General features: G+C 34.3%; 1 long non-coding RNA gene across 1 annotated transcript; it reads right to left on the reverse strand.

Annotated features, from left to right (window-relative positions):
• Positions 1 to 376: 376 nt before the first annotated feature.
• Positions 377 to 14,501, reverse strand: LOC112671666 (uncharacterized). The gene is made up of 3 exons (XR_007407721.1): positions 14,298 to 14,501; positions 8,676 to 8,867; positions 377 to 939 (listed from the first exon to the last, which is right to left on the reverse strand). It is a non-coding gene; the product is annotated as an uncharacterized LOC112671666 (long non-coding RNA).
• Positions 14,502 to 15,774: the final 1,273 nt, after the last annotated feature.

Consider the following 15,774-nt stretch of genomic DNA (forward strand, 5'->3'; position numbering starts at 1 on the left):
ATTCAAACTGTATTTCTCCTTTGTTGCCTTGACTCTTGTGTAAGTTAGAATTAGTGAATGAGCTCTGCAGGGACCTGCTAAGATCCAGAACTTAGTCATACACATGCTTATTAAACTTGAGTTATCTTTTCAGCAGCTTAAGTTTGATCATTTAGCCTTCTGCAACTTAATTAGTTGGAAATTTCCTTGATAGCTTTCCAATGTATCACAGAATACAATGAACTTTATCATAAGACCATGGTCCTTTTTTGTTATTGATTTACTCCTTTACTGCTTTATTACAAGAAACTACTTGATGGTAGGTTTTTTAATGTGAATTGTTTTTTACAGAAGAATGAAAATTCTATTTACAATATCCTTATTTATACCCTGTTTTAAGACAAACTCTTAGTTATTTTTTGAGAGTAGGGGATGGGATATGTAAAAACTTCTATCAATATTTGAGTATATATGCCATCTACTGAATGCCCTTCTCTGGTCTGCTACAATTGCTTCTGTTGTATAGTTTCTTGGTTTTACATATGTAATACCAAAAATACCTACGATTTCATTATTTAGTGTATTTTCAGCTTTATCAGGCACATAAGTATATATGTAAATGCAATATACAAATAAAGGCTAAGAAGAAACAGTTGCAAAAGGAAAATACAGGGCTTAGCTGTTGGTTTGGAAGGATTAACTTACATTGATCTTGCATAAAACTATAATAATGATTTTTCATATAAGGTGGAGCATTTACTTAAACATTAGATCAGTGGCTTTCAAAGATTTTTATTTTGGTTTGCCCTAAGTGAAATCTTACATGAATAGCCAATATTTATAAATGATAAAAGCAGAGCTGCTATAATTGATTTTGCTGTAGGTCCAGTTCCCTGGGAAACAGACTCAGAAGAAATTAACATGCAGGAAGTTTATTAGGGAGTGCTCTGGGATCAGCAACTGTGAAGGAAATAAAAGAAACAGGGTTAAACAAAGGGAGGTATGCAATACAGTCACAGCAAGGCCTCAGTGACGCTATGGGGTGCCCTCAAACAGAGACAGCCCTTAATCACTGACCTATGTTGGGACAGGAGAGCTCTTCAGCCAAAAGCAGTTCCCAAAGAGAGCTGACAGCTGGGGCTTGTCATCTGGCAGCCCTCCTAGCAGTTAACAGAGTAAATCCTTTGGCTCTAAAGAGAGGATCTGAGCTGCCCAATACAGCATCCACTATCCATTCTTGTTCTCACCTTGCCCTCCATGATACCTGAGTCACTTTCAAAAAACCCCACTCTTCAGAGTACAATATGAAGATGACTAATTTAAATCATAAACACATCAATCAAGATGGATTTTTTAAAAAAATACGGGTTGAGGCTTTAGTCTGTTGTGTTGCCTGCTTCTACTGTAAGATTCAGGTCTTCAATTACAATGAAGTTTTAGTTGACTAAGCATTATGCCCAGGATTCAGCAAAGGCTTGAAGCTACTAGGAACAGGTGAACAAATAATTGACAGAAAAGCCCATTACTTAAAATTAGGAGTAGGAAATCCATTAGATATTGTATATATAAACTGTTAAGATGATCTATAAGCTAATAAGTCCCTCAGATAGGGCCTCACAAGACAACAGGACAAATCCTAATTAGGGTGTGTCTTGGAAGCTGGGTATGTTCAAGCCTAGATATAGGTAAGTTGACTTTGTGCTTTCTGGCCTCTTTACCAAGTTCCAAAGCAATTTTAATTCTCAAATTTTTGGAGCATGTTTAAAATAAGATTTTCAACAGCAGAGCAGAACTCACTTGTAAAGAAGCTGTGTCTTCCCCAACCCCCAACACACTATTGTGACTGATTTATGACTTGGAGATTTGGCCCTAATCATGACTTTCCTATTTAATTTTAGCACAAAAGTTCTCAGCAACCGGAATTGGTAATTGAGTCGGCACTTAAAAAGAGCTTTCTCCAGTCTTGGCACAGAATATTTGGGGGGCCCCTAAGTATAATTTTAGCTGCTATTTTTATTCCTGGAATCTTAGGTGGTGGCAAGATCAAGCAAGACAGTGGCTGCAAGCCAGTTACATACTGAAACTATAGCAGTGTTTAGGCATGATTTACCCCTTTGGTTATATGAAAATATTCAAACAATATGCAAACCAACTTCCAGATAAAACGATCTGAATTTAAGACTTGGTTCTGCTATTGACGAATGGTATGGTTTGTATAAGTCATACCTTCATTTCTTTAAAATCCAAGATCCTCATCATAAAATGGGGTAACATAATTAAAAAAATAATTGCCTATCTTTCTGTTGTGCTTTACACATAGCAAGCTTTCAATAAATACTGGTTGTTATTATTAAGTATAAAGTCATATTTAAGAGAGGACATTCTTCACTATCCATGGAAGAAAGCTCATACATTGAGAGCCATAAAAGTCCTGATCTATTTTATTGTTGACAAAATATTGATAAATGCAAGGAAATTCTATGCTGTAATCCCAAATCCTCATGATTGAAATCTTTCTGAATTCTCTTATTAGTGTCAACTATTAGTGATTCATGAATCAAAATGATCATAAAAAGCAGGAATGAAGAACCTAAAGAGTTGATGAACAAATGAAATAAATGTGCTCTGTGCAACCACACCTTCTTTAATGAGATACTATGTTTTCTTTAAACATCTACGTACTACCATCCCATGCATTTTCTGTTGCTCCTTTGCCTTAGTAAAAACTTATGTGCAGAATTACACTCACCAGTGCATGGGTAATTCTGCTGTGGGCTTGAAAAATTCACAAAATAAAATCAATTCCAAGAATATTTTTCTGTCTTACTCCAATTGCATTAGGCCAAGAGTATTATGCTATGTTTATAGAATCACAAACATTAGCTTGCTTTGATTTCAAACTGAAATTTCAGACTAATCTGTTGATCTGTTATGTCATGTTTTCAATACAAACTAGATATGTGTTACCAAGATAATTATAATTGTATGTTACTCTCACTTAAAAAAATCCTGTACCTGGGATCCCTGGGTGGCGCAGCGGTTTAGCGCCTGCCTTTGGCCCAGGGCGTGATCCTGGAGACCCGGGATCGAATCCCACGTCGGGCTCCCAGTGCATAGAGCCTGCTTCTCCCTCTGCCTGTGTCTCTGCCTCTCTCTCTCTCTCTCTCTCTGTGACTATCATAAATAAATAAAAATTAAAAAAAAATCCTGTACCTACCTATACACATGGATACATTTTGTGTATAGCTACATAGTATAAGCCAGTAAACACTATTAATATGAAGTGTTTACAAGAATATTAATAGTTCATAGTCTTGTCTTTTTAGTCTGTGAAAACATGTTAAAGGCTTAGCATGATCTTAGCTAATCTTTGTTTTAGCAAATCTTCAATTACTGGGTTCCTCTTTCTTATTTCCTTTTCTTTCAAACAATTCTCCCTACCTGGAAAGTGGCAGTTTCTCAAATCAGATGTTTACAGACATGAATGTTTTATAAAAAGCTATGGCATATCTTTAGTGCCATCTCCTAATGCATTTCAAAACAGGTTCTCCCACATTTTCCTTAACTGTCAATTTATGCTTTCAGATATTTTTATAAGATGCTCAGATAGAGCTGATGTTGGCCAAATACAGTTCTCCTCAGGCGTTTCTCCCTTTTTCAACTTGTAAGAAACATTTCATAAGAGCTCCATGCCTGGCTACCTGCTCATCAAAATCACTTCCCTCTGTAATGGAAATCTACTGTGCTTTTCCTTCTCTCACCATATCATTGACACCAAGTTAATGGCATGGGCTTTTTTCCCACTAACATGGTTTGGAGAGGCCCTAAACTAACAAAGAAGACATTATTTTTGCAATGCAGAAAGATTCAGACACAAAAAGACGTGAACTTTAATACTGGTCTTAAATTACAAGCACCTTACTGATACCATTTACTAGTGCTAGGTGCTCCTGCTTCATCTCTGCCAAGTCAAGTATAATAAACTGCTATTAAAACTACCTTTACCAGGTGAGTCACTTCTCTTCATCAGTTACTGTCAGAAATGTTCATACCAGGAAAAATAATAATGCTGTATCCTCAAAGTATATCTATATTTGATATTTCATATCTCCATTGGCACCTACTCAAAGAACAAGATTGTTGCACCACCTGCCTGGCTCTTCTATACCCCTAATGTCTACTGCACTTCTAGTTCAATGCAGCACTTTCTTCCCAGCAGAACTATGCTTTTCAAAGCAATCTAATCTTCAGAGGAGGTCCAGAGGATGAACAATGATTTTTTGAGTCGATTTGGCACATACAATCAGAACAAGACTGAAATAAAACTTGCTGTGAGACACCATCTGTTGCCAACTTTTTCTTTTAAATACAGAACAAGGGACATCAGTATGAACTCTCATGTTCAGTTTAATATAGATACAGATTTAAAAATATGGAAATAAGTATAGATATGTGTGCATATTATACATTATATTATAGATAGATGATAGATAGATAGATGATAGATAGATAGATAGATAGATAGATAGATAGATAGATAGAGCATTTGTACTGAAGGAGTTCACGACATGCCACCCCAAAATATGCCACTTTGGTACCTTGATTATTTTGAGCTAAAGGCACTTGAAAGACAGCAAATGCAGGGAAAGGCATTTTCTGAACTCCCTTTTTTCTACCTAAAGACAGATTCTCCAAAGGGAACTCAATTGTCATAACCTGCCTGGCTGTTTCACCAACCAAGGAACGTTAACTCTTATCATAAGAGAGGAGATTAGAATTCGACACCACACCCAGATAAACTTTGTCATAAACGACCATATCACCTATCTATTCTTCCAAGAGCCCATTATCTCCCCTAAAGATCATGTACTGTCCCCAAATCCCTACATCTCCACTCCCTTTTCTCTATTAAGATAGTGTATAAATTCTCAACTCTCACTGATTTGGGGGGTATTCACTTTTTTTTCCTGTGATACCTCTGTGCATGCAATAACAATTAATAAATGTACACCTTTTCTCCTGTCAATCTGTCTATTGTCAGTTTATTTCATAGACCCAGCTAATAAAACCTGGGGGTGGGAGGTGGGTAGATAGTCTTTCTGCCTATAATATACACTCCATGTATATCCAAGTTGAGATCACTTAAAAATAACAACGTCCCAGTAGTAACCAGCACACCAGCACCCAGATTTTCATGTCTAATACTATTGTTCCATAAAAGGAACCCAGGATCACTGGAGAAATGGCCAATTCTAGGACCGGGCAGGGAATATACAAGATGAACCTGGGATAACTTGTAGTGCCAGTTTGTAAGGAAGTGCTAAAATCACACAGACACAGAATATAAGAGGCAATTGAAAGGGTTCCCATGACCAAAGCTGGAACAATTTGAGCAAGAAAACACATAAAGTAGTTTTGGATTATAACCCAAAGTATGAAATACATATCCACAAGTTCATCCTGATTAAACAATAATTACATAAATAAATCAATGGGAAAGAATAAACAAATCTCCTGTAGAAGAATAATTCCAAATAATTTATGGAGATAATGCCCCTTCAGAAAAGTGAAGCATTACTTCCCACCCCTTAAATGTGAGCTTTTACTTTCCAAAGAGTACAGTATGGAAAGAGTAGAGGGAGCAACTTTATATTGAAGAAGCCTGGCACATACTACTTCAGCCATGTCATCAAGCTTAATGCTATCAGTGATAAGTCATGTTGACAGCATATGCCCTTGATAGGATATGATGAGAATGTCACTTTACATTTGTGGTCTTCCTCTCAAGGAACCATAACTCTAGGTTGATCATGAGAAAAACATCTGACAAACTCAAAATATCTGACTGGTACTCCTCAAAACTGTCAAGGTCATCAAAAGCAAGTCAAGTCTGAAACACTGTCCTAGACAAGTGGAGACTAATGACACATGATGATCAAATGTAATGTGGTATCCTGGAAAGGACTCTAGAACAGAAAAAAGACACTAGGGAAAACTAAGGAATTTGAATAAAATATGGACTTTAATTAATAACAGTGTATCAATATTGGTTCAATAGTTACACCAAATGTAATGTACTGTGTAAATGTGTAAATATTATGTTAACAATTGGAGAAACTGCATGCTAGATATACAAGATCCCTATGTGTAATCTTTACAACTTTTCCGTAAATCTAAAACTATTCTAAAATTAAAAGTTTATTTTTTTAAAAGTAATTAAATAAATTCTACCTGATCTCTTAGTCATGTCAGTAACTACCTATTATCCCCTTTACAATAAATATAATTTATGTTATAAATCATGAGTTTCTAATGACTTCTGCTGTTTTACTTCCTTTTTATATATTATTTTATAGCAGCAATATAAAATTCACATCAACTCACTCTCCTTTGTAAAACATCGATCTGTAATTTTCCATGTGAGCATCCGATCAACATTTAATAATTTTCCCGGGGGGTGGCAAGAAATAATAGGAATCTACTTGTTGCAATACAAAAGCGATTAGTTCACACTCAAGAGGGTCTTTGTGTTCGACATAACCCCATACTTGTAGAGGTTCCTAGTAAGTATGGGGTGTGCCTCTAGAACACCCTGGAAGTGATCAGGCTGTGTCAGTAAGAGTCTATTGGCTTAGAGGACCTGAAGAGCCTCACCACTGTTGAAAATTATCTGCTTTGGTAAACACTGTACAGGAACACCCTCTCCTTCCCTCACCAACTCTCAAGGAACAGCCTTAATCTCAGAGACAGTCTACCAATAAGAGAGTTCAGAGGCCCCAAAACATTTTAAAAAGTCTTTTAGGTCAGTTTGCCAGGGTTGATATCAATGTGGCCCTGTGGCTTTAGAGGACCCTGGAGAGGAAGCATGCAGGGAGAAGTCCTGCAACCTGGCAACCCCATTTGTACTCCTGCCTAGCCATGGAACATCCTCAATATGTCTTCATATCAATGAGAGGCCCCCTCCCAGGAGGAAATAACAGGTACTGGTTACTCTCTGGAGTGTAAGGCTTTAACAAGATTTGATAGCTGCTTCTGACAGCAGCACCTGTTTTTTTCTTAGTAAGAGACCTCTGGCTTACGAGAATTTGAAAACATTTCTGCCTAAATATCTCCAGGATACTCTATATCATACTTTGAAGGTCACTCTGAATATCCAATGGTTATTATGAAGACTATTTGTACATTGAACAGATGACATAATAGAGAAAAGAATTGCACTTACTATGTATTTCTTAACTCCTGCCCTCTAGGAATCAGGTTGGGTCTTGGCTTTCCTATTTGTAAATTGTCAATTTGATCTAACTCTCAAAGAGGCAAAATATTATCAGACAAGGTTTTAAAAAAATCTTGAGTTGGGTTAAATATTAAATTTAAATTAATTTGGTTATATTTATATATTAAATATATTTTTTATTATAAATGTGTACTACATTTAATTTTCTATAAACATATTCCAGGAGTATAGTAAGGTGCTAATAGTGGTGACCTTCAAGTGGTGGACATATTTTTATTTAATATTTTTGTTTAATTTATCTTCTATATTACCTGTACACTAATAATACAAGGTTATTGTTTTTAATATATGCTATTTTGTGCGTTCAAGTGCACTAAATTTCTCTACTTTCTACCTGTTCCCTGCCTGGAGAAAAGTGGTTTTTAAAAGGATAATCTATTTAATGAAATAGAAAAGCTACAAAAATACATACTAAGAATGTTAATATACTGAGTTTCTATTAATAAATAAAATGCGTTTCAAAGTTTTCCATGAGGTGTTGGACTTCGAGATGGAAATTTCCAAACTATTTTCACTCGCTACTATAAAAATTGCATGAGTGGTCAGGCCTAAACACAGATGGGAAAACCTGGTGATGCCTGGATGACAAAAAGGATAATAAGGACCAGATGCTGAGCTGTTTTCTTTACACTGCACCTTGTCTATGAGGGCCCAAAGTGCCCCAAAGGTGATGGCATAATTGGTTGTTGAGAAAATGAACTTAATGTCATGGAAAGGTCAGTTGTAACACTGAAAACTATTTGAACCGAGAACTTATTGTCAAATTACTTTGAACCTAATTTTTATACAGTTTTTTCTTCAACTGTTTTCATGCCTGGGATCAGTTTAAATTCTGGAACCCCTGAGAACAATGTTTGATAAAGTTCTCTACCTCTGCTGCTTATTAAATCCTACCATAATAGAATGCCAGGCAGGAAAGGAATAATTCCAAACCAAGGCTGAAAGAAGTTCCTTCTGAAGCCCTCTTGGGTCATCTGCGGAAGCAGTCTGTTTTTACCCTCAAGTCGACAATAATGCCTATTTTAATCTAACTGATCAAATAAATAACAAGCCCCAAATTCTTATTTCTTAAATCTTATATCCTCTGTGATACTCAAAGCGCCTTGCATACCTGTTCGACCCGGCTTTCCCACACTCTGGATAGCCTTGGGAGTTAGGCATAGCAGCTGAAACCAAAAAATTTGGTCCAGCTCACAAGTGATTTGCTTATCTATGGACAATTAATTGTCTATCTACCAAGCCCTACCTCCGCTTTCTTTATTTCCTTTCATGTCAATTTATATAGAGCTTATTACTTAAAACACTGCAAAAGTAAAAATCAAGTTTAAATACAGATTTTTAAAAGGTTTATTACTTCTTTCAATATTCTCTCAAAACAATGGTCAAAGTAAAAAGTTCTTACCTGTATGTTATCCAGACATTTGATAGAGAAGAGAACTCTTTGGAAGCGGTTTGTGACTTTACTTGGCATATGCATTCTGCGCTGAGATTTTGGTTTTGTTTTGTTTTGTTTTGTTTTGTTTTTCTGCTAAGATTTTGGAGGTGTGCTTTTTCTTTTGAATCACTCAATCCACAAATACTAAACACCTACAATCTGCAAAGCAACACAGACATTGCATGCTCTAAGAAATACAAGTTACAAGGCCTAGTACTTACTATTACAGTTTATAATCTAGCTGAAGAAATCAGAAATAAATGTAAAAGTTTTAATAGCAACAGCAAGAGGTAGAAATAGGTTATAAATCCGATTCTGTGGCTGAATATGATAAAGTTAGACTATACTTAGATGGAGGAGGACATCAGCAAAATGGTGGCATAGGAATTTCTAGTGCTTTTACAGAGCATATTGTAGAAGTAAACTTTCTTAGGAATACCATTTATAAAAATTCAGAACTTAAAGTGAATTTGAAACATACACAAAGTGATAATCCCACAAAATAATAGACAAAGAATAGGACCAATAGAAGTGGAATAAGTAAAAAGTAAAAGAAACTATATTGGGCCAGAAAAGAAACCATTGTCTTAAATCATCCGTGATTTATAACTTTCACCAATACCTGAAAGAGGGGGAATTTAAAACACTTGTGTGTGTATGTATTATGTATATGTGTGTAATATCTCTGGAAGATTACACCAGACATTGATAAAAGAGGTTGTTTCTGGGTAGAGAAACTGGGACACAGGGAAGAAAGAGAGACTTAACATTTCACTGTGCACCCTTTTTATTTTGTTTCATGAGTATGCATTAACTAGTTTTAAAAAACAAAGCAAACAATTTTTAAATGAATGCATGTAACATCTAAAAGGATTCATACCAATGTTAATATTGGATTTTTTCTTTTGTATTTTATACTTTTCAAATTTTCTACAGTAAATGTGTTTCTAATTTATAATCACAAAAATATGTATTTTTAAATTTCTCTGAAAACAAAAAATAATGAATAACCAATAAATCAAAATAAATAAAATTAGTAATATCAATATTCCCACTATATATTATTAGTTGTTGAATATAATTTCACCTAAGTCAACAATATAGAAAACTAAATACAGTTCTCATTAAACAGTATTCATTTTCAACTAATCTCTTTTGTTTTCTTCATTAATGCCACATCTAAAGGACCCTTATTATCAGGCATTATTACAGATTCTTGAATTAAATGGTCCCTGCCCCTGGATATTGAGGTGTCTGGGAAGTACAAAATTGGATAAGTAGCACCCCTAAGATGCTTTAACATGGTTAATTTCTATATATTATCTACTCAAGGCTGGTCTTAGAGAAGGAGATGCAGCTAACAAAGAGTAGTTTACAAATTAATATTTCATAAATAAAATGTCTTTAAAACATTTGTACCTATACCTACTGATGTCTTGGATTAGTAGGTGACATGAGAAATTTCTAAACTTTTCATTATGACATTTCTCCAAAGAAAATATACAAATGGACAGGCAATAAGTCCCTAAAATGATACTCAACGTCATTAATCATTAGGAAATAAAAATGAAAATCACAAGATACTAGTTCTTCCATGAGAATGACTATAATTAGTAACAGACACTAACACTGGTTGGCAAGGATGCAGAGAAATTGGAACCCTCATGCATTGTCGATGGGAATATAAAATCATGCAGCTGTTTTGGAAAACAGTTTAGTAGTTCCTCAAAAAGTTAAACCTAGAATTCCCATATAACCCAGTAGTTCTACTTCTACATATATACCCAAGAGAAATGAAACACATATCCACAAGAAAAACTTGTACATGTTTATAGCAGGATTATTATAAACAAAAAGCAAAAATAGCACATTTGGCCATCAGCTGATGAATGGCTAAATAAAATGTATATCCATAAAATGGAATATTATTTACCATAAGAAGGAGTGAAATACTAATAAATGCTACGACATAAGTGAACCTCGAAAACATTACATTTAAATGAAAGAAGCCGGGGTTCCTGGGTGGCTCAGTTAGTTAAGCCTCTGACTTCGATTCAGGTCATGATCTCAGGGTCCTGGGATCGAGCCCCGCATTCAGGTTCCCTGCTCAGCGGCGAGTCTGCTTCTGCCTCTTCCTCTCCCTTTGTGATCTGTCTTGTTCTCACTCTCTCTCTAATAAATAAATACAATCTTAAAAAAAAAAATGAAAGAAGCCAAACACTGAAGACCACATGTTATTGCATGATAACATTTATATGAAATGTCCAGAGATAGAAAGTGGATTAGTGTTTGCCAGGAGCTGAGGGGAGGAGGAATTGGGAGTGACCACTAATAGATACAGAGTTTCTTTTAGAGGTGATGAAAATGTTCTGGAATTATAACAACCTAGTGGTGATGGCACTAAAAACTGAATTGTATATTTTCATGCAGTGAGTTTTGTGGTATGTGAGTTATATCTCAATGAATTTTTTAATTTCATTATGAGCTTGCCTAAATTTATTGACCCAATGGCATAAGAATCATGAGGGCTGATTCTTTAGGAGACCATGATGATATTATTACTTCTTAAATAGCATGTTTAACCCAATGCAATACAGACCATATTTAAAATCTCTTCAGGGGTAAACTAATTCTTAAAGTTTACTTTGGAACTTATTACTAAAAGAAAAGTAATATGACACACAAATATCAGCAAATTTGGTTTTTTTTACAAACTTTTACTGTAACAGTATAGTGGTTCTGGCTGTTTGTAGAATTCTTATCACCAAGCTTGAACTACCACACAGAGTAAACTGGCAACAATATGGCCTCAAATATCAAATTGGACGTATTACAGCAAGTGTGTGACAGCATAGAGAAATATGACCCAAGTCTTGACTTCTAATATCCATCAATATATTTCCTTCTATATTATACACAAAGATTGTGCAATCTGTGTTTTTATTAACATAAACTAAACATTATCATGACAGATTTAAAATTATAATCCTTTTTCAATATTGAAAGTACACTGTAGTTTATTCAATTTCTATGTATTTTGACTATTTCAACAAAAACATCTAAATTTTCTTGGTTTGTCTCCTGAGTTATTTGTTAATATAACATTGTAAAAGGAAAATAAAATTGCTGAATAACAGTTCTCAACCCCTCATGTCCCTCTCCTCCCCCATACACATCAAGTACTCAAATTTTACTTAGAAGTGTTAAAGTGCTAATTAAAACATTTTTATTTAGCACTTTATTAGGACTATTTTACAAGCCAATAAAGAAGACATTATTTTATAAGGCTGAATTAACTATTTACTGCTGCATAACAAATTACCCCCAAATTATAGTGCCTTAAAACAGAAGCATTTATTATCTCACAGTTTTTCCGAGTTTGGAATTTCATAGCAGCTTAGCTGGATGACTTAGGTTCAGAAATTTCCATAAGATTGTCAGAGCTACATTCATCCAAAGGCTTAACTGAGACTACAAGATCCACTTCTATAATAGCTCACCTACATGGCTTTTGGCAGGAGGCCTCAATTCATCACTGAACATACATAGAGCTTTTTAATGTATCCTCAAAACCTGTCAACTGGCTTCCCCCAGAAATCAGTGACCCAAAAGAGAGAGCAAGAAAGAAGCCATGATACTTTTGTGATCTTGTCCTGAAAGTCACATATCACCATTTCCACCATATTTTATTAATATAAAGTGATTCCAGCCCACACTTAAAGGGGTGAATTAGGCCCTACCTTCATAAGAGAGGAATAGCAAATAATTTGTGAACATAATTTTAAACCTCCACAAGCCCTTTAAAATCAATTAATTAGCATAATTATAGTTAAAGCATTGAAAATAAACCTTGTATATATATATTAATTTGGCTCCAAATTTTACTTGACTAAGTGAACTTTGGAAGTTCTATAATAGGACTCTAATTCTTTTGTTTGGAAAAATTTCCTCTATTTCATATATCACTATTTTCTGAAAGAAAAAGTCAAGGATTAACAATAAAAGCAATGTGACAGAGACTATTAATTCTCATCAAACATGCCAGGGCTTCTGTAAATTTCATAGCCTTCCTTACAGTTTGTTTGAGGTCATATAATAGGTTCTGAACAATAAAATGTAAGTGGAAGTGATGAATGTCACATTCATGCTGAGACAGATAAGGCTGGGTTGCTTTATTGGAGCCTTCTTTCCTCCCTTGGCGACCATGAATAGCACATGTTCTAGCTGTGGATCTACAAGAAGGAAGATGTCCCAACAGCTATTGGACTGTGTTGTAAATGAAAAGTAATCATATACTGTGTTAAACTACTAAAACGTTAGGATTGATTTTTTTTTATCCAGCAGAGCATAGGTGACTCTGACTCATAAGGTGACTAATTCATACTGCTAATGCTTTAGTTAAATATTTAAAGGTATAATTCTCTTATGTCCTAAACAAATGTTTTTATCCTTACTGCAAATTAAGGTGTTCCCTTTCAAGAATAAATGAAAGCAACCGATACCAGAATATTCAAATCCAGTCAATGGAGCTTCATACTGAATCTCAGTTAACTATAGTCTAATTGTAGACATAAAGAAAAATAACCTCAAGAACAAAGAAACTTTGAGAAAGAAATAAGGATGGCAACTCAATCTAAGAAAAACACAGAGATTAAGAGAAACAATGAAAGTTCATGATTTTATGTTGAATTTACTCCAGTATTTCTTAAAGCTGAATCTAAGACTTAAAAATAATTCATGGATGAGTGAAGACAAAAAACAAATAAGCATATTCGTAATCTTTGGAGAGTACAGTCTGAGATAAATTATTGTTTTGCATGTCACATAACCTAGGGCTATTTACATATCAAATAATATAAAATTAAATTCTTAAATCCAATCACTATTGTTTAGAAATCTTGTCACAGGTGTCTTTTGGTGTACCAGAAAATAGATTAAGGGAGGTGAAGAGGATGATGTTGCTCAAAACAACAAATGAGAATTGGGAATTTTAAAAAAACTAGCAACAAAGGAAAAGCAGGAAATATCAGTAAATCAGTGAAATAAAGAGAGAGCCAGATTATTTTAAATTAAGAAAAATAGGTATTGATAATGAATTCAACTTTATTTGAAAAGAAAAAAGAAAAAGAAAAAAGGACCAGTGATTTGTTATTTTATTTTTTGCCTGCAGGTGGCAGCTTCTGCTAGATATATAATGGGAATGTGTCCGAATAATTTCTACACTATCATGATGTCAAGCTCTCACTTTAAAAAGGTGTGGGGGTAGGAGTAGAGCAAAATTGTTTTTCAGTTATTTCTCATATAATACCAAAGTATATAATTTTTCAAAATACCGTTAATTCTCAAAAAATATAAAACAAATACTTTCCTGGGGCATATTAGAAACAAAATAACAAATGTATGTACATGTCTTCCAATGTAGCAATTCTCAGTTACTTCTTAAACCTTTGAGGATTGTGTCTTGTTTTGTTGTTTTGTAAGTTTTGAATTGTTAGAACCCATTGGTGTACTGTAACTCAGATCATGAAATGCCAGGATTGGGTGGATGGAACAAGCGCTATACTCATTACATTAAAAAATGAGGGGCACCTGGGTGGCGCAGTCGGGTTAAACATCTGCCTTTGTCTCAGCTCATGATCCTAGGGTCCTGAGATTGAGCCCCACATCTGGCTCCCTCCTACGCAGGAAGACGGCTTCTCCCTCTCTGCCTGCTGATCCCCTTGCTTACGCTCACGTGCTCTCTCTCACGCGCGCTGTCAAATAAATTTTAAAAATCTTTTTAAAAAATGATAAATATATGCAAAGACCACTGTTTATTTTGTCAAGGATACGTATATTTCTTAATAGGTATCAGGACAGTGTATTGGAAGAGCATGTATTGCATGTACTAATTCTAGAGTCTGTGGAGGAGAGGAAATGGGATTAGGGACAGAAAATGAAAGGAAAAAAATTAAGTACATTTAGCTTTACCTAAGTAGTTTATGGTTTTGTTGCTTTGGTAAATAGTATGTTTTTAATTTCAATTTCCAATCACTTGTTTTTAGTATAATAGAAATATATTTCATTTTTATATATTGATCTTATATCCTAAAATTTTGCTAAATTCACTTATTGGCATTACTATATTTTTTGTAAATTCACTGAGATTTTCTATGTAAGATTATGTCATTAGTGAATAAAGACAAAGAATGCCTATTACCAATCTGCATTGCCATTATTTCTTTTCCTTGCCTTATTTCACTGTCTAGAACTTCCATGTTAATAGAAATGGTGAGAGCTGATATCCTTGCCTAACTCCTGGTTTTAGCAAGAAAATATTCACTCTTTCATCATTCAGTATGATAGTAGTTGTAGGTATTTAATAGACTCCATTTATCAGACTGAGAAAGTTTCCTTGCATTCCTCATTTGCTAAAAAATTTTATCACGCATGGATATTAAATGCTGCCAAATACTCTTCCTGCATGTAGTGAGAAGATCATATGTATTTTTCTTTTTAGTCTGTTAATATGTGGAATTATGCTGATTAATTATTGAACTGGAACCAACCTTACATTCCTAGGGTAATCCAGTTAGGTTATAATGTGTTATCTTTTCTTTATATTATTAAATTTGATTAGCTAATATTTCGCTGAAGACATTTACATCTATACTTATATTTCTTCTTGACATGTTTGGTTGAAATCACTAGTGGAGCCATAAATCCATAAATATAATTGGAATATTATATTATTATAATATTTTATAATTTTCCTTGTGGGGAGTTTTTAACTACTGGAATTTTCCTTGTGGGGAGTTTTTAACTACTAATTCAACTCCTTTAATAGATCTATTCCTTGATCTATTAAAAATAGATCTATCTAAATTAAATAGATCTATCTACTTGATCTATCCCTTGTTGAACTTTAGTATTTTGCATATTTCAAGGAATATTTCCATTTCTTTGAAATTATCAAATTTATTGGCATAAAGTTGTTTACACATTAGCTTATTTTCCTTTTCATGTTTGTGAGATCTGTAGTAATTGTGTTTATTTCACTTCAAATATTGGTAATATGTCTTCTCTA

The sequence above is a fragment of the Canis lupus genome, chromosome 32 (genome assembly GCF_003254725.2).
Source record: "Canis lupus dingo isolate Sandy chromosome 32, ASM325472v2, whole genome shotgun sequence".
Classification (NCBI taxonomy): Eukaryota; Metazoa; Chordata; class Mammalia; order Carnivora; family Canidae; genus Canis; species Canis lupus.